An 18,045-nucleotide genomic window follows, 5' to 3' on the forward strand; every position below is an offset into this window, starting at 1 on the left:
GTTAGCTGTGCATTTTCTCCAGTGTGAATGAGCTAAGGTAAAGTAGGAAACAGGTGTTCATATTTGTAAGCCAGGCAAGAGCTTTGCGCAAGGACCAAATGCAGCTTGGCTACTGGCACAGACTAATCATTCATGTGGGCCTGAAAAAAAGACATTTTACTGCATCCCATACCGTGTTAAAGTAAATAAAAGTAAACAAAAACTGCAATAAAAATCAGGATTTACAGTCGAAATAAGCTGAGCTGGATAGTGTAGCCCAAAAAAGCTATACTGAAAAACATACTTTTTAGAAAGACCCCCGAAAAATTTAATTCAAGTGCAACGTCAAACATATTTGGTAAAAAAATAATTTTCTTGACCATATTAGGCCATAGATTGGCATAATAAAGTAATGGGTAGAATAAAGAGGCAGCATGGTGGACTAGTGGTTAGCGCATCTGCCTCACAGTTCGAAGATCGAGGGTTTAATTCCCAGTGGGTTCCGAGCTTCCCATGGGAGTTTGTATGTTTCCTACGTGCTTGCGTGGGTTTTCTCTGGTTACCCCGGTTTTCATCTACATCCCAAAAACATGCATGCTCGCTTAGTTGACCACTCTAAATTGTTCCTAATTATGAGTGTAAGTGTGAATAGTTGTCCACCGATTCAGGGTGTTGGCTCCAGCACCCCCTGTGAGTATAAGCGGTTCGGAAAATGAATGAACGTATCAAAATAAATGCGTTAACCCACAGGTGTTAAAGTGGCGGCCCGGGGGGCCAAATCTGGCCCGCCGCATCATTTTGTGTGGCCCGGGAAAGTAAATCATGAGTGCCGACTTTGTTTTAGGATCAAATTAAATAATTATTATATTTCCTTATTTTCCCCCTTTTAAATCAATAATTGTAATTTTTTTTGTTAAAAATCAGTTTGTAAAATCTAAAAATATATAAAAAAAAATTCTGTTTTCCACTTTAATATGGAACATAATTAAAGAAAAAAATGGCTTCCCTGGCAAGAGATTTCCCCTTACTAAGAAAAAAAAAACCTAGAATAAACATTCTTATACTTCTATAAAAAACGGAATATTCAGGGCTTTTAATCCAGTTCTTTTAATCCATTTATAAAAAAATATATCTAAAGATTATATCTAAAATGGTCCGGCCCACATGAAATCAAGTTAACGTTAATGCGGCCCGCGAACCAACCCGAGTCTGACACCCTTGCCCATTACTACCCACCTCTGTTTTTTACTCTACACTTAGAAAATCAATGAAAAAAAGTTAGCGAATCAAATTTAGCAAGTATAGCATTTAGTATAGCAATATTTTTACGGTAGTTGACAGATGTACAGTAATCCTTCTGCTCATTGATTATGGTAGTGAATCCCCCTCTATTAGCTGTAGCCATTTTCTGGGGGGCACGGTGGACCCCAGGCCAGCTCGCAACCTCTTCCCTAATTGCATCGATTTTTATAACCGTAAATCGTGGCGTGTCACATGCCGCCGCACTCTCGAGGTATGATGCAATGCTCCGGCCTCCCAAATCCGCGGGCTGAAAATTTCAACTCTTTTGGCATGATTAATGGCGGAATTAATGCACGGATAAATGCACGCTAATTGTTTAATTGGTGGCCTGATCTATATGAGTTCATTTATAAGTTAAATGAGTTGATTTACAAAGTATATTGATTAAACGTGACAATGAGTTATATGGCTGACTGGCTGATTTGCAAATTTCGCCAATTAAATTCTCAAAGCTCCTGAAAGTGCAGGTTTTGCAAAGCCGATACTTTTTGAAGTGAGTTACACCTCACTCAATTCTGGGGGTTATAATTATGGAAGCTGAAATCTGATGATCAGGCATCTTCATACGTAGTTCGCATGCTTTAGAAAGTAGGAAAAAATACTTTGTTTCATTATATAATGCATCTGACTTTGTTCTCGTAATAATTCCTCTTCTGTACTCTTTCTCTTCGTTCTTTTACTAGTTGATTTTCACTGAAAAATCAACTGCAATTCTCGACTACTGTTTTTTGTTAAGTCATAAGCCCTCTGCTGCATTCCCCCTTCCATCATTGCTTTCAACTATGCAGAGGCAAACCGTGTCCAAATGTTATTTTTATTGCAAAATTTCAATAGTTAAGCTATCTTGATCATCTATATCAGGGGTGTCGAACTCGGGTTGGTTCGCGGGCCGCATTAACATCAACTCCATTTCATGTGGGCCGGGCCATTTTAGATCTAATATTTAGATTTTTTTTAAATTGGATTAAAAGAACTGGATCAAAAGCCCTAAATAGTCAGTTTTTATAGATCTAAAGCAATGTTTATTTGAGCTTTTATTCATGTTTTTCATTTCACATGGAAATTAATTATGGCCAATATTAAAGTGGAAAACGGAAAATATCTATATATTTATTTTTAGATCTTACAAAATGTGCTATGAACTAAAAACACAAAAGAAATAAAATTAGATTGAAAATATTGCAATGATGGATTTAAAAAAGGGGAAAATCAGGAAATGTAATGTACATCTATAATCTTCATTTGAATTTGATCCTAAAACAGAAAGTCGGCACTCATGATTTACTTTCTCGGCCGCACAAAATGATGCGGCGGGCCAGATTTGGCCCCCGGGCCGCCACTTTGATACCTGTGATCTATATTTTAATATTCTTTGAAAAGATCTAATCATTAGTCTGTCCAACCAATGATAGTGGGACTTTAACTTCTAAAAGTTGTTTTGTTTGATTTTTCTTAAACCCTATCTTGGCCTTTTGACTTGTACAAATAGATTTAAAACCTCTGAATAATACTTTCATCTGGCAGCAATTGTTTTTGTCCTTCTATGATGCCTCATTATCCCGCTGAATAAATGAGGAGCAAATAGCTCAATTACATTCTCCAAAAGGCCATTCCAGCAATAAACGGAAATGATTATACAGGTGGTCAACATTCACTTGTCTTCAGAGAGAAATTCCATTTTTCACTCTTTTCTTTCTCATTTGCATAGTTAAAAAAGGCAAAAAAGCAGTACATATATTAATTTTGGGAGCCTACTTGGTAGGGCTTCAAAATGAAATGGTGAATATGACGTGACCCGCAACAAAAATGAGTTTGACCCTAATCGACCCCCCCCGGTTTAGACGTTGCATGCGTAGCTGGTGGAAACATTTTTTTTTCGGGTTTTTGTATTTCCTCGGAGTTGATGAATTACAATGGCTATAGTGCCAGTAGCAAAGTCTCCAGAAGTAGCTTATTCTGTGCTGCCAAACATGATTCATGACGTGAAATAGAGGCGGAGTTGGGGGGTAGATCGCCGACACAAATTTGCCCTTTTGCTCTTTTCCATATCATCTAAGACAAGGGTGTCAAACTTGTCGGGGATGTTCAGTATTTTATTTTTTTTGCAGTAAATGATTCAGTTTTTTCAAAAATACGCCCTCAACCATGCAAAACTCAGTTTTGATCATTAGACAGAAAATATAAATGTCACAAAAAGTAGCAATTTGGTAGACCATGAACAAAAATTCACAAAATTCCTATCGTGTACCATTACTAACTCCACAGAAGTTTTCCTCATGAAAATTGCATAATTTTATTATGCTCTATTTGTGCTATTTGATGACATCACACACAAAGTTCAGTCCAAACTAATATCAATCATTTGTCTTAATCTACAGTTTATGAGACTTGAAGACTTCCCAAACTTCTCCAAAGTAAAGAATAGGGTAAATTCATCAGAAACTAAATTAGTTTTAACACTATGTAGGAGCAAATTTGGATGGAAAAGAACGAATTTAATGAGAAAGCTTAAAGTAGAGCCCCGTGCCTCCATTATCAGTTAATGGATCGTATAGAAAGGTTACCAGCTGCCCATTTACTATCACTCAAATGAAAAGAGTACTTTTTAGCAGCTTTGTCTTTATTTTATTTTTTTATACTTCTAATGACAGTGAAAATTTTGGGTAAAATATGAACGCAGATGAATGGGCTTGTCTCCTGTTGCCCACCCACTGCCAAAGGTTGGCTGGGATAGGTTAGTGAGGATAAGAATTAGGAGGAAAAACTCATAATATTAGGAGATTAAAATTGTTACATTGCTTTTTGACACGACGTGAAACGAAAGTTGTTTGGGATCTGCGGACTTCAGCTTTTAGTGAAGTAACGGTGGTGTGAAAATTTAGATGTTGAAATACTTTGGCATGTAGTGTGTTTCCAGAGAGTATAAGATGCAAAATTATTATATATTATATGGCAAATTACATATACGGTTTTCCGAACTATAAGGCGACACCAAAATACTTCGAATGTAAGTGCGCCTTATAATATATATGGATCTTTGTTGGTTTATGATTGTATGTAATTCCCTTTATCACAGCTTCATCTAGTCGATACATAAAAAAACACTAACCACTACTACTATAGCGCCATCTAGTGGATGTATGACACAATCCCCTACTACTACTACAGCTCCATCTAGTGGACATGTGCCAAAGTGGCGGCCCGGGGGCCAAATCTGGCCCGCCGCATCATTTTCTGCGGCCCGAGAAAGTAAATCATGAATGCCGACTTTCTGTTTTAGGATCAAATTAAAATGAAGAATATAGATGTATATTAAATTTCCAGATTTCCCCCCTTTAAATCAATAATTGTAATTTTTTAATCCATTTTTTTCCGTATTTTTAGTTCAAAAATCATTTTGGAAAATCTAAAAATATATATAAAAAAGCTAAAATAAAAATTGTTTTAGATCTATAAAAACTGAATATTCAGGGATTTTAATCCAGTTCTTTTAATCCATTTATAAAAAAATAAAATAAATCAAGTTGACATTAAAGCGGCCCACGGACCAACCCGAGTCTGACACCCTTGATCTAGCGAATGTATGACACAATCCCCTACTACTACTACTACTACTACCATCACTACTATTACTTTGCATTATATTGGTAGCTAATTTTAAGATTGCACATTCATTGAAGGTGTGCCTTTAAATCTGGTGCACCTTAATGTGTAGAAAATACGGTAATTTAACTTATGGACTGCACTGAATTAAGAGAAAGTCCACTTTTTTTTTTAAGATGGCTCTTTTTTGTTAAAAAAAGGATGTATTTCAACGCTTGGTGGATTCAATAACTTGGGCTGAATTTGTACCTGTCAAATGGATTCCCATGCCAAGTTAGAAACTCCAGTTGAAACAAAAGTAACAGAGCATCCGATGAAAAAAAATTGAGGTCATAAGGTATTCTTCATTTCGCTGAGTGGCGCAGAAGCGCAGTCGCTTGGGATGTGGCGAGCGGCTATATAGGACAACCCCTTGCTAAAACACCAGAATGCGGCGGCGTAATTATGACCCGATCCTTCCCGCACTGAAAGCTCCTGCTGGCGGAAATCGAGTACCCCGAGGCTTACAGCACTCGAGTCGAGGCCTAAGAGGTAATAGCATGAAATATAGATACGGAGGTGACAGATGTTTACATGTCTTGTGAGATGGCATTGAAACGCTAGACAGTGGCTCCCTCCAATGAAGAGGAACCTGATGAGGGATAGAGCAAGAAGATGGAGTGATAAAGGAGGTGCTGTGCCAGTGTTTGCTGGCAGATCATTAGGGCCCCTCTTTAACACAACCCCCAGTGACAATCTATTGCTCTCCTCCCCTGTCAGCGAGTCATTATGGTCTGATCATTAGTGACATCGCCACATGCCCATCACTCAGGTGGCTGCCATATTGGCAGATGAACGGCCGCTGGCCCAGACGCACTCATCTCCAGTCTTCAGATGGGAAGGATGAAGGAATGTTCTCCGAGGCACGAAATAACTTTGCTCGTTATGGTATGGCGAAATGCGTGGGTTATCGACACTTTTTTGGGGGGGATCGATTGAGAATTGCATTGCTTTGAGATGGAAATGCATTCGGAAAAACTGATTAATACGACTGATGAGAAAATAATTCAAATTCTGACACCGTTTTCTAAGTTAGGCATATTTTTGGGGGTATTACGGTAATCAAAGTATAGTTTAGACAGTGGCGGTCCGTGCATTTTCTAGCAGCGCCTTCAGCGAATCAATCCAACCCTCAAAAACTATTTTATGGCTATAAAACCTCTGTTGCAGCTACAGCTGCGACACAAGAAATCATCAATAATAACCTCATACAGTTGAAATATTATTTAGGAATATAGCCATATTTTACTCACCAAAAATCCTTTAACGGTACACAATATCCATCCTCCTTTCTTCCTCCTTTTCTATTGCCATCAAAGCTAATGCTGACTGAAACTTGCTTGCTTTGGAGGTGTCCGACCTTTCTTAATGATGTCCAGCTTTTTTTTCTTGAAAAGTCCGTCTTGAAAATGGCTTTACCAGCAAATCTGCAACCAAATCCATTTGTTTTCCTCCGTCGGCCATTGTGGTTTGTTTGCGAGCTCTAGCTGGCTTACTCTGGCTTTGGCCCGCCTACTCTATCACTAGCCAATCATAGTTCGTGAAAGCGATGACGTATCCCTACGCCTGCGAGAAGGCATTGTGGTGTTGCCAACTTGAAATCTGATTGGTTAAAGCAACAGTCTTATCTACGCTTGTTTAAAGCGGCAGAGCCCGCAGAACTGATTGTGAAGGCCTTGAGGCAGATTTCTGACCCTGGCAACCAATAATGGCTGAAATGTGATTGGTTAAATGCTTCAATATGAAAACACACATCTAGAAACAGTGCAACCAGGGGGAAAAACAATGAAAGGTAGCTAACAGACTATTTGGAATTATTTAATAAGTATTGATGGACAAAATATAATATATGATTCAGATATTTCTTAGGCCAGCAGAGAAGCCCTTGAAGGCCCTGACGGCCCGCCACTGGCTTTAGACCACTGCAAATTACAACTATAACGTACATAATGTGCGACTAAAAAAATACACTGAGTAGATTTCTGGAATTGGCAATCAAAAACATTATTTTGGAATTACTGTACATTGTAATATGTACACAAAAATATTTGGAAAACATTCCAAATTATGTCATTATTTTCTAGCTTACTAGCCTTATATTTTTGAGCAAATAAGCAATATCATCAAGTGTGGTTTGGCACCATGCAAATTACAACCATCACGTACATAACATAATACTTTTTTGGGGGGAGAAAACTGTATATTGATTGTTATCTTTAACATAGCGGAATTCTCTTCTTTCATTCCAAGAAATAATCAATTTGCATTTTCTGTATTTGAAAACAACTTTAAATATATGAATATTTGCATGTTTTAGTGCAGCCGCGAATCTTTCTGCAAAAGACAACACAACACAATCAAGTCAAAAGGGAATGTGTGGGTGTGCATTGCTAATTTTGATAAACTTTGCATAATGGATGAGATCCTGCGCATATTTTAGTCGGCTGTGAGTGCCAACATGGAACCCATGACTTTTTGGATGTGGCTTAGTTTCAGGAAATGTACTAGAAGTATTCAGTGACAAGGTAATGTAAAATGTGTGTTAGGAGTTGTTTCATATAATTTATGAAGTGAAAAAACACAAAAAATGATGCGAATAAATAGGTGTAAGATTTGGTATTCAACTGCCATTTTTTTTTATTGTTCTGCAGCAAATGGGAAAAAAATAAGCAATGGCTCGCACAAGAATCTTGAGTTCGACCTACATTCTGTTGCATTTTTCAGCTTTAGAGGCATTCTAAACATTGCCATACTATTTGTGCATTTGCTCAAAAAATGTTGAAATGAATAGAGAACAGTTCATTGTAATTTTCTTATCTTAAAAAAATTACATTTTAATGAAAATAACTATTTTTTTTCTATAATAACTGCTACAACCTCCCAAAGGCAATATTATGAATGCTAATTCTTCAAACCTTAGCAATAATCTAATACCAGATTGTTTTCTAATAACCAAAAAAGTCAAGCGTTTAAAGCTGCCAAACAGTTAGCGGAGTGAATTTTTATTTGCAACATCTTTAATTCACAATTTCACATTTAACATTGATTATAATTAAATGCTACATGACTTAGAAACCAATAACCCGTGCCTACTCCTGCCATAACCACAAGCAGCACACAAAGTAATTACTTCGAACACAATATCCACGTTATGATTGATTTCATGCAAGGCAACGTCGTTTTTGAAGACGACGTCACCATGTTTGGCCTCTGCTCCGTGACCTGTAAATAATGAATAAATCCCTTTTCTCTTTTGGGCTAGAACAACAAATAATAAGGCGAGGCAATTCCCCCCGCGATTGTTTTCTCGTCTTAATTGTTGACTTCACTTAGTAGGAATCAGCACGCCGAAACGCCGAGCCATTTTTCAATTAAAAGGTCCAGATGTTTTCCGCGGCTCCGGCGCACACGGGCGCTTGTGAGGAATGCTTTATCTGCACGGTAATAATCAGTAGAACATCGGCTTCGGGCCGCATTTGTATACTCATGTTTTATTCCAGCCTTCTCTCTAATGCACGGCTTAATTATAGCCAGCGCAGACAATGGCAGACCCCCATAGCTCGGAATGTATTAGCGCGCTGTGTGAAGCTGCAAGCATCAAACCCTGCTATCCCCCCACCACGACATCACACGCTCATCTCTCTTCTCGCAACAATGAAATGATGATGCATAATAATATAATATATTTGCTATACAGGCATGAAACATTGTGTATTCTTTGTTAAAGCCTCCATTTTGTGAACTATCTAATGCCCCGATATATGAAATGACGCTAATGTTTGATCGAGTAATAAGATTTATTTTTGCATAGAATTCTGGGGGGGTCCAGATATCATATTTTTTTATGTGATTTGCCTGATTTTGTGGATATGTCGATACATCAAAAATGGATATAGCAATTACTTATGCATGGAATATGGTGCGCTAACTTGGGATGAAGTAAACAAAGCAGACGATCCGAAAATGACTCACAAGCACACAGGGTTTAAATAGACATGCAAGGGCTGATTACCAATTACATGCAATTGTCTTTTTCCCCCCAATTTGAACAGTTATTAAATATTAAAGCTGTATTAGGGGGTTGTGAGAGAAAACCAGTTGTGCAGCGAATTTTGTCTAAATATTTGGCTCTTATAAATATTTTTTTGTGAAGAAAAATAGTCAAATGTGATAAATTGAGGGATCTTGATTGGGATTTTTTTTTAGACTTTTATCCCATCTTTGTTTTGCAGTTTGTTTCACTAGTGTAAATATATATACAGAGTATATTACTCTGTATTTTTTGCAATACACCCTCAATTTTTTTTGTTTTTGTATGTATTAATTGCTATTGACAGCCAGAGATATCAAATCTATTCGATTGCAAAGGCATTGTTTCATTTTTCTATTATCATCAATGGCGGCCAATGAGTTAATACTAAAAAATACATTTTTAAAATCTTTTTTAAAATTTCCGATCACATGATCGAATCGGAGACATCTTTATTATTTAACAAATAATGAATTATGATGCACTCCATTGACCCCAGCATTCTAGTGATCATTTTCAGTTTGAGAAAGCGCAAAAACACAATCAAAACTCTTTTTAAAAAAGAAACGGTAAAAGTTTTAATCCCGTCAAACCTTTCCACAAGAACTGTTTTCTTCCATTCTGAACTTTCCGCGAAACATGACCGTCATTTTCTGTTGACACGTGGATTCAGACCGATCAAAAATTCAATAAAAGTCAAAAGAGCCGTTCGAAATTGCTCTGTTATTTTAGAGGAAATAGACATCCTTTTAGTACAAAATCCCACGGCTAATAGCGACGCAACCTGACATCTCCCACGCGGTGAAGTTGCTACCGCCATTCTGCAAACAATGGCCCCCCCACTCGCTAAAACCGCAAGTCTGCTGCAAAACAAGGATTGTGAAAACTGCCAAGCGAGGAGGAAATATTCTTATTGAGATGACGGCTCCGCCAGGGCTTGCAGAAGTAGAAAAAAAACATGTTGATGGAGTCCAATACAGGCCGCTTTGCAAAAAGGCAATCAGATCTGGCAGTCGTGTGCAAAGAAACTTCTCCGCCTGGAGAGGAATTCAACACCATATTTCTGCGAGAAATGGAAATCAATGCTGACAGCAGCGTGTCAGTGTCGTATATTCGCAACATCTGATATCAATGGAAAGAGTTCTCTCTCTTCAAAATAGTAGCAAAATCAAAAGCTATTCAAATAATAACTCCTAGATGGATCATCACCGGTTTTGCTTTGCAATTTGGTAGATAATGCTGTTGGAGAAATAATGACGCATCTTTCCAAATCCCCAAATACTGTATTTTCTCGCGTATTAGCCGCATCCACGTATAAGCCGTACCCTAAAAATGGCCTTAAAATCATTGAATTTTTCTAATTTCTCTCGTATAAGCCACCCCCTGAGCCTCAGGGTGCAATAAAAGCATGAGATACACATTACGCAGGTATCAAGGCTGATATTTGAATGATCGACTGCAAGACTTTATCCACGGCACTCGTAAATGAACAAACAAATTTAAGTTAACTTGGATAAATATATACAGACACACTCAAACATACATTTAATGTAACTTTACACAAAACTGAATTCTAGTTTTGTCTTAATCTTTTGTGACCTTCGTTTTCCGGGTTAGCGGTTTGCCACGCCTCCACCCTCACGTTCGCTGTTGTATTGCCTTCAAAATATTCCGAAAATGATGCACACAAATGTCCCCACAATAGGATAACGCACGACCACTTGCCAATGAGCAATAGTCTTTAACGAACGATCGCAAGAGCTCCTTTCCTTAGAAAGAATAACTGGAAATGCAATAGCTGAGCTTACCCACGTATTGATTGTGGGTAATGAAGTTTTATTCTGAGAAAGGGTGCCATTGCCTATGGGTGTTGTGTGCATGAGTATAGTACTTCATTACCCAGAAAGCCCTCTTTTTGCCTGTGCATGCGCGTTGTGCGTTTCCTGGGCGAAACTCTTCTGAATAAATCCTTCAGTTCTCGTAGATATAGTAGTTATACACGAAAGAGATGCGGCAAAAAAGACAGTGCGCTACAATGATAAACAGCCTCTCATGTCATGGCCACCTGGCTTGGTCGCATCTCGAAACTTTAATCGTATCGCGAGCAAATTATTCAATCGAAATTTTCATCGTACCACGAGCATGTTGTATCACGAGGTACCACTGTATATAAATCCGTTGTCAAATCCACCTAGCACGTCACCCCCCGGGGATCGCTGAAATATGACAATACTCGGCTAAAAAGATCTTTTGGCTGCAACAAAAGCACTCTAGGAGTCTCGATTGGTGCAAATGTGGAATTATCGGCCATGCGGTGGAATGACTTCAGAATTTCAGCATGCAGTGTTAATCAGATTTTCCCACTGGAGCTGTAGTTCATTGTCATTGCTAATGGAGCTTCCTCCGCAGGTTGTTGCTCTTCACTAAATTAGTGTGAAGCCTTATCCCCAAAACATTGACTAATACTGCACTTAATCTTGGAAAGTCTCAAGTCCCGTGAAAAATCTCATCGGGAATGACACTGATGCATCGGAGCGTCCCCCAGGATTGCATTCATCACGTGGCTGACAAAATTAATCTCGACAGACTCCGACCAAATTACACCTGAGTTTACACCCACCACTAACCGCCGCATCTGAATAATATATAGTATTTATTAATGATAGGAAAACACTCTAATGTGTATTTTATCATGAAGATAAAATGGCAGCCGTGTGAGTCTTTGGCATGTGAATCTTATTCTTACTTGAAGTCCTTTTTTTGAAAGAAAGTGCAAAAGATTAAAGACAAAACATGTGTTTCAGTCATAATTATTTCATTAGCAAGGCGTCAAACTGATTTTTTTTTCCCAGAAATATTTTTTTTAAACTAAACTACAATTTAGCATAGCACTGCTAATGTGTCGATTTTATGTTTTACAATACAATTCTAATAATTATAGATGTATAGGGAATATTGACTGTTTCCCCCTTTTTAAACCAAAAATAATGATAATTGGTTGTTTAATTGATTGAAAGAATTTTAATTATCTTATAATAAATCAAAAAATATTTTGTTTTTCACTTTTTTAATGTAAATAAAAATTAAATCAATTTTTAAAAACATGTTTAATGTCTATTCTTGCTCAAATGAAGAAAACATATTACAAGATAAAAAACTATTTTTTTATGTAAATAAAAATTTAATCTATTTTTAAAAAAATATTTACTGTCTTCACTTGCTCAAATGAAGAAAACATATTACCAGATAAAAAAAGGAAATATTTAATATTTACTATTTCTTAGTAAAAAAATAAAATATTTTTTTCCATTTTTATTAAAGACAATAAACAAAATATTTCCTAAAAATAAAAAGAATATGGAGAAATTTCAATGCCTATTAATGACCGTTCGTCGATTAAATTTTAGCAGCTGATTCGCCCAATCTACGATGTCGTCCATTACAAAAACAAAAAAGACAGTTTTATCCTAAACATTAAAATACTTTAGAAACATTTGCTCTCCACTTGAAAGCTTTGCAAACTAGCCTCAATGTTATCTGAATAACATTGCAAGAAATGTAAATGCTGTTTTCTTTACATGATAATGCCTTGAAAAATACCCATCTTTAGGCCTGCCAAGCCCAAACAGACACGCGCTATTTATCTTCCAAATGAACTCATTTTTCACCCGTAATTAAAAGACGTTGAGATGAGGGAGAACATAGAAGAAGAAGAGCAATGAATCCGAATGTGCCAAGTCGTCCATTTAGCAAACGTTCCGCGTTTGCCGACTGTTGTACGAACACAGCGAGAACGTTGTCGCCGACAGCGAGATGTTCCCGAGACCCTGTTTATTGCCGAACGATGGATGTACCTAGAAATATTTTCAGGTGAAAGGTAAATAAATCCATGATCGTGACGTCCCTTAACATTATTTTTGGAGGATGTTTTTTTTATGTGCGTCAAAGCGATTAATAATAGGATAGCGTTTCACAAATCATCCCTTTAATTAGTCGGATAGTCGCCGCCTGCAAACAATGAGACGGGGGTTGGGGAGTGGTTGGGGGGGGGGGACAAGCCGGAGCTCCAGTGGGGGCCCCGGGGGCCGCTGGTGTTTGGGGAGGGGGGCTCGCTGAGACAGTCAGCGCCGCCCCAGGCAGCCGGCGCCGCACACCCAGGTGCTGCTGTCAGCTGGGGTCCTTTTCCAGCTGCTTGCCACAGATTGAATTCATTAGATTTATTCTCTAAAGCGACAATTCTTAATCTTCTCTCACTTTTTTTTTGTTTTGGATGGCGGTGAATCTACATCAAGGGCAGATAGGGCTATGTTTTGCCTCTTTATGCAGATTAGTTGGTCAATTGCAAAATCGAAGGATAAGAATAAAAGTGTCGTAATTAACATATGATGACATACGGTGCAATGTCGATTCTTGGGGAAACAATACACAATTAAAATCAATTGCATTTCATGTAAAATAATACAAAGTCATGTGGATGTTTTTAATAATTTTGTGCTCCATGCGCATAGTGATTTATCTCTATTATTCCCGTCAAAATACAGCATTTTTTTTAATCGTTTGGTTTGGTTTGGATAACTTTAATCATCCTGAATTTGGTATATTTCGTTGTCACAGTAGCAAGAGGGTGAGAATGCAGAAATAGGATAGGCATTTTAGACATAAATAGATAGGTAATAAGTAAGTTAATAAATAAATACATGAATACATATATAAATAAATAAGCGTGTTGCTGAAATATATATATATATATATACATACATATACACATACGTGTACATACACGTATATAAACATACATAAATATAAGCACATATATACATACATACACATAGATGTACATGCATGCATACGGTAGGTCTTAACACTCAGCCATTTGTTTTGTTAAAGAGCCTGACAGCTGATGGGAGGAAGGATTTAGCAGGACTTTATTTTTTAATGACATGTATTATTGTATTAACATTTATATGCAGATTAGTTGTTCAATTGCAAAATCGAAGGATAAGAATAAAAAGTGTCCTAATTAACATATGATGATACGATACAATGTCAATTCTTGGGGAAACCATACCCAATTAAAATCAATTGCATTTCACCTAAAAAATACAGAGTTATGTTGACAATTTTGTGTTCCATGTGCATAGTGATGATTACCCACAAGGTCCGAATGCCCAATTCCTGTCAAAATACAGCATTTAAAAAAAAATCTTTATTTAGCAGGACTTTATTTGTTTATTTTTAATGACTTATATTATTGTGTTAACATATATATGCTTCAATCATTACCATTATTGCCCAAGTCCTATGCACACTTTTACAGTCCCATCATTTTCATTTTATACAACAATCTGAATGGTTTAGATTTACACAAACCGACTAACTTTATTGCTTGTAAAGATTTGAATCCACATTTAAAAAAATAAAAAATAAATCTCTTGCATACTTTTACATCCTCCATGCAATAAGACCGTCCTTTTTCAATACCATGACCTATGAAGCCTCCATTGAAAACTATCGTAGAGTTAAACCTATTGTGTCACATTTGGACACTTATGATCTTTAATAGACTACTTCTCTTCCCATTTTCCGACATAAAGAGGCCCATTCATTTCATAATTACCGATGTACGGCATTGTTACGGCTCGTGCGGCGAAGGAGAGCCGCGTTCCTTTTTTTCTGAGTCGGAGGTCATATGACTCATGTTATCAATTCTCCATGATTTAAGCAGCGAAAGTTCTTTTTCCTCTTATCTGATCTTTTAAAGGGCAATGAAAAGGCCCATCTTTTCATTGTGACCCATCCTCAATCACTGTTAATGTTAGCTCCATGTACACATAAGAGGACTGATAAAGAATCATTAGTCTCGTTAATGGAATCACGGGCCGATCCCTCCATCCTTTTCCATTGAAAAGCTCTCTTTATTTCAAAGTTGTTCTGCTTTATTAAAGCTCATTACCATTTCCCTTTTAATAAGCACTCTTTAAAGTCATTACCTGCAGTGGAGTTAAAGGCTCAGCTATTAAAAGGTTACTTTAATGTGAAAAATGGCCTCGCGATATACTCAAGTTAATTACTATTGGATACTGGTTCTGCTTTAATCTAATGCCTAAACCTTAATGAAAGATATGTTGCCGTACAATGAGAGACGGGGGGAAAAATGGTTCCTGATCCGCCAGACTTTTGGTGTTATCTCGTCATATGTCGTTGTCACCCGAGTACATTTTCAATTCTTTTAATTATAGTGATCGCCATCTTGGCGGAATAGCAATGAGCACATGGTTAGCATGGTTAATAGCGATAGCATTTCTTTCTTTTTCATTCAGTCTTTATTTGAATTGCTCTTTTACAGTCGGTAACAAGCTTTTTTATGTCATTTTTCATCATTGAGAAAAAAAAGATTAATCATCATACTCCTAACAATATGTAATAAGACACACAAAAATAGGTATATTATAATAATAGTTGAATCTGTTTTGCTGTGAAGAATGGAGTCATGAGGAAGAAATGGCATATGTAGAAATGTGAACTTTTACTGAAAAACCACTGTTGTAAAAGCATACTTTTTGTTTGACATTGTTAGTTAAAAGTCCTATGAAATGGCGACCATGTCAAAAAATTGGAATGACTTAAATATTGTAATTTAACCTGTAGAAAATGAAATTTGCAGTCAGATTTTCTGTTTTGTGCCATTTATTTTCATGATTAATGCATTAGGGAACACCCAGCAATTCTGGTTGTGACATCACAACCAGAATTGGTGATCATTTCTAACTAGAGATTAGCTCAACTGTGGCTATCGTGCAAGCAAAATAAATAAAAAAAAATCTACTGCTCATTCTGGGTGAGTCTTTGCCTTCTATTTGGAGATTTTTTTTTAATGGGCGGGGCCAAAGCAGATCAGAAAGGAAGAGTAATTTTATTATTATGTCTTTTCGGTCACTTTTCTGGGTGGATTTCTGTACAGAATATAGTTTACTGCCATTTTAAAGCCACTTCTACTGCTATGATACTTTCATATAACTTTTAATGTTCGCACAAATGAATGTTTTGCGATTTAAAAACTTACTTTGAAGCATAAAGATCAAGTTTGAGCAAATCTAAGTGTACACCATAATCTTCTGTAATGAAGCACTTTTGAGCTATTATTCCACATGAGGTCACGGGGTCGGAGGATGAAAGTTGACCTTTTTGTTTTAAACTGGTTTAATTCACATGTGGAAAGCATAATTACTGTGATCTGCACAGTAGGCCAGAGGTAAAAGCTTTAGAGGAGCATTAACCTTGAATGATTTCTTAACTAAATACATTTTGTGGAAAAAAGTGTCAAAAAAAGTATTGGGAAAAAATATTACTCTTTACAAAACAAATCAAATAATTGAACAGACCTTTTTTTCATTATACATATCCATTGCTGTTTTTTTTTTCTTTTAAAAAAATAATTTTTCGTCCTAGCACGGCTGTCAAATCTGCAATTTCCACTTTTCACAAATCACCCCACGCAAAAATGATGCCTCCCATGATATCATCATTCGGCAAATTAACGTCCCTAATTGCTAAAGAGCAGAATTGCGCCGCAGACACGGAAAATAACGAATCGTCACAATGCTTCATTTTAATTTTTCCGTCTGTGAAATATGTCGCATCTAAAGACAGAATGAATGTGCAGCGCATTAGCATTTATCAGTGATTCGTTTCCCTATCTTTTAAGGTCATGTGGCTTTAACGGGAGTCTTAAGTAAGACTCATGTGCAAGTAAATGACCCGTTTCATAAATTCCGTAGCCTCGTCAGGGAGATGGTGGCCACTAAATGTCACCAAAGCAGCAGGTCATCCAATCCTTTTGTCTCGGTAAAATGCTCGAAAATGAGAGTAGTGAGGAATATGCAATTGCATTATAACCTGGATTTGGTGCTGTTGGAATACTTTAAAGCAGGGTTGTCAAAATTAGTTCGGTTCGCGGGTCGCTTTCATGCCAACTGGATTTCATGTGGGCGGGACCGGTTTATTTTTGCTGATAAAAAGGTATCGTAATGGCTGCCATTGATGAAACTAGATGTACTTTGCATTTGGATTAAGGGGGTAGATTAGCATCTGTAGCAAGTTTAAGTGAATGGGACTTCAATGGTAGTCAATAGCAGTCAATTTTGCGTCACTTCCTTGTCATTTTAGGGTAATAAGTCACTTCCTGTGAATTTTGGATCATTTCCTATTGCTTTCGATGGAATTTTGGGTCTGCTTCCTGAGTGTTGGTCGCTTTCTGCTAATTTTGGTGCATTTCCAGGCTAGTTTGGGGCAGTTTATGGTTCTCTATTAACTCATTGGCTGCCATTGACGGCATTGTTTTGACAGCAGGGGGCGAAAGAACAAAAATGACTACCGTATTTTGCCGTTTAATATACCCGGGTATATTAAATGATTTTTGCTTTTTTGAGCATCCCGTTTGTGCGCCGTTTAATATACCCCTGCCGTTTAATATACCCGGGTATATTAAACGGCGAAATACGGTAGTTGTAGTATTAGTGTTGTTGTTAGTGTTAGAGTAACAGTTACAGTGTTAGTTAGTGTTAGAGTGTTGTTGTTAGTGTTAGAGTAACAGTTACAGTGTTAGTTAGTGTTGGAGTTGCAGTGTTGTTGTTACCGTATTTTGCCATTTAATATACCCAGGTATAATAAATTATTTTTGCATTTTTGAGCCTCCCTTTTGTGCGCCATTAAATATACCCCTGCCATTTAATATACCTGGGTATATTAAACGGCAACTCGGCTTTTCTGGCAAGATTTGTATGGTGTTCATGGGGGCATAATTATAGATACTTAAGTTCATTAAAATTCCAAGTCAGACTTTATTCAGCAGTAAGTAGTTTTAACCTGAGCAGTAAGTAGTTTTAGTCTGCAAAATGTTGATGCACCCCGTCACGGCATAAATAGTGCGTAGTGGATTGTACCTTCCCGTTTGTGCGCCATTTAATATACTAAATGGGGGGTATATTAAACAGCAAAATACGGTACAGATAAGAAATTGAGTGGACTTACAGAACCCACAATTCTCATTTTAAAGCACTCCTGTTGCAAAAATGAACGCATTTAAAAATGTA

At 37.1% G+C, this 18,045-nt stretch overlaps 1 protein-coding gene across 1 annotated transcript in view; it reads left to right on the forward strand.

Moving 5' to 3' along the window:
• Positions 1 to 18,045, forward strand: part of pbx3b (pre-B-cell leukemia homeobox 3b) — a 97,524-nt gene that overhangs the window by 1,238 nt on the left and 78,241 nt on the right. The gene's annotated exons all lie outside the window — the stretch shown is intronic.

This window comes from Stigmatopora argus, chromosome 5, assembly GCF_051989625.1.
Source record: "Stigmatopora argus isolate UIUO_Sarg chromosome 5, RoL_Sarg_1.0, whole genome shotgun sequence".
Taxonomy (NCBI): domain Eukaryota; kingdom Metazoa; phylum Chordata; class Actinopteri; order Syngnathiformes; family Syngnathidae; genus Stigmatopora; species Stigmatopora argus.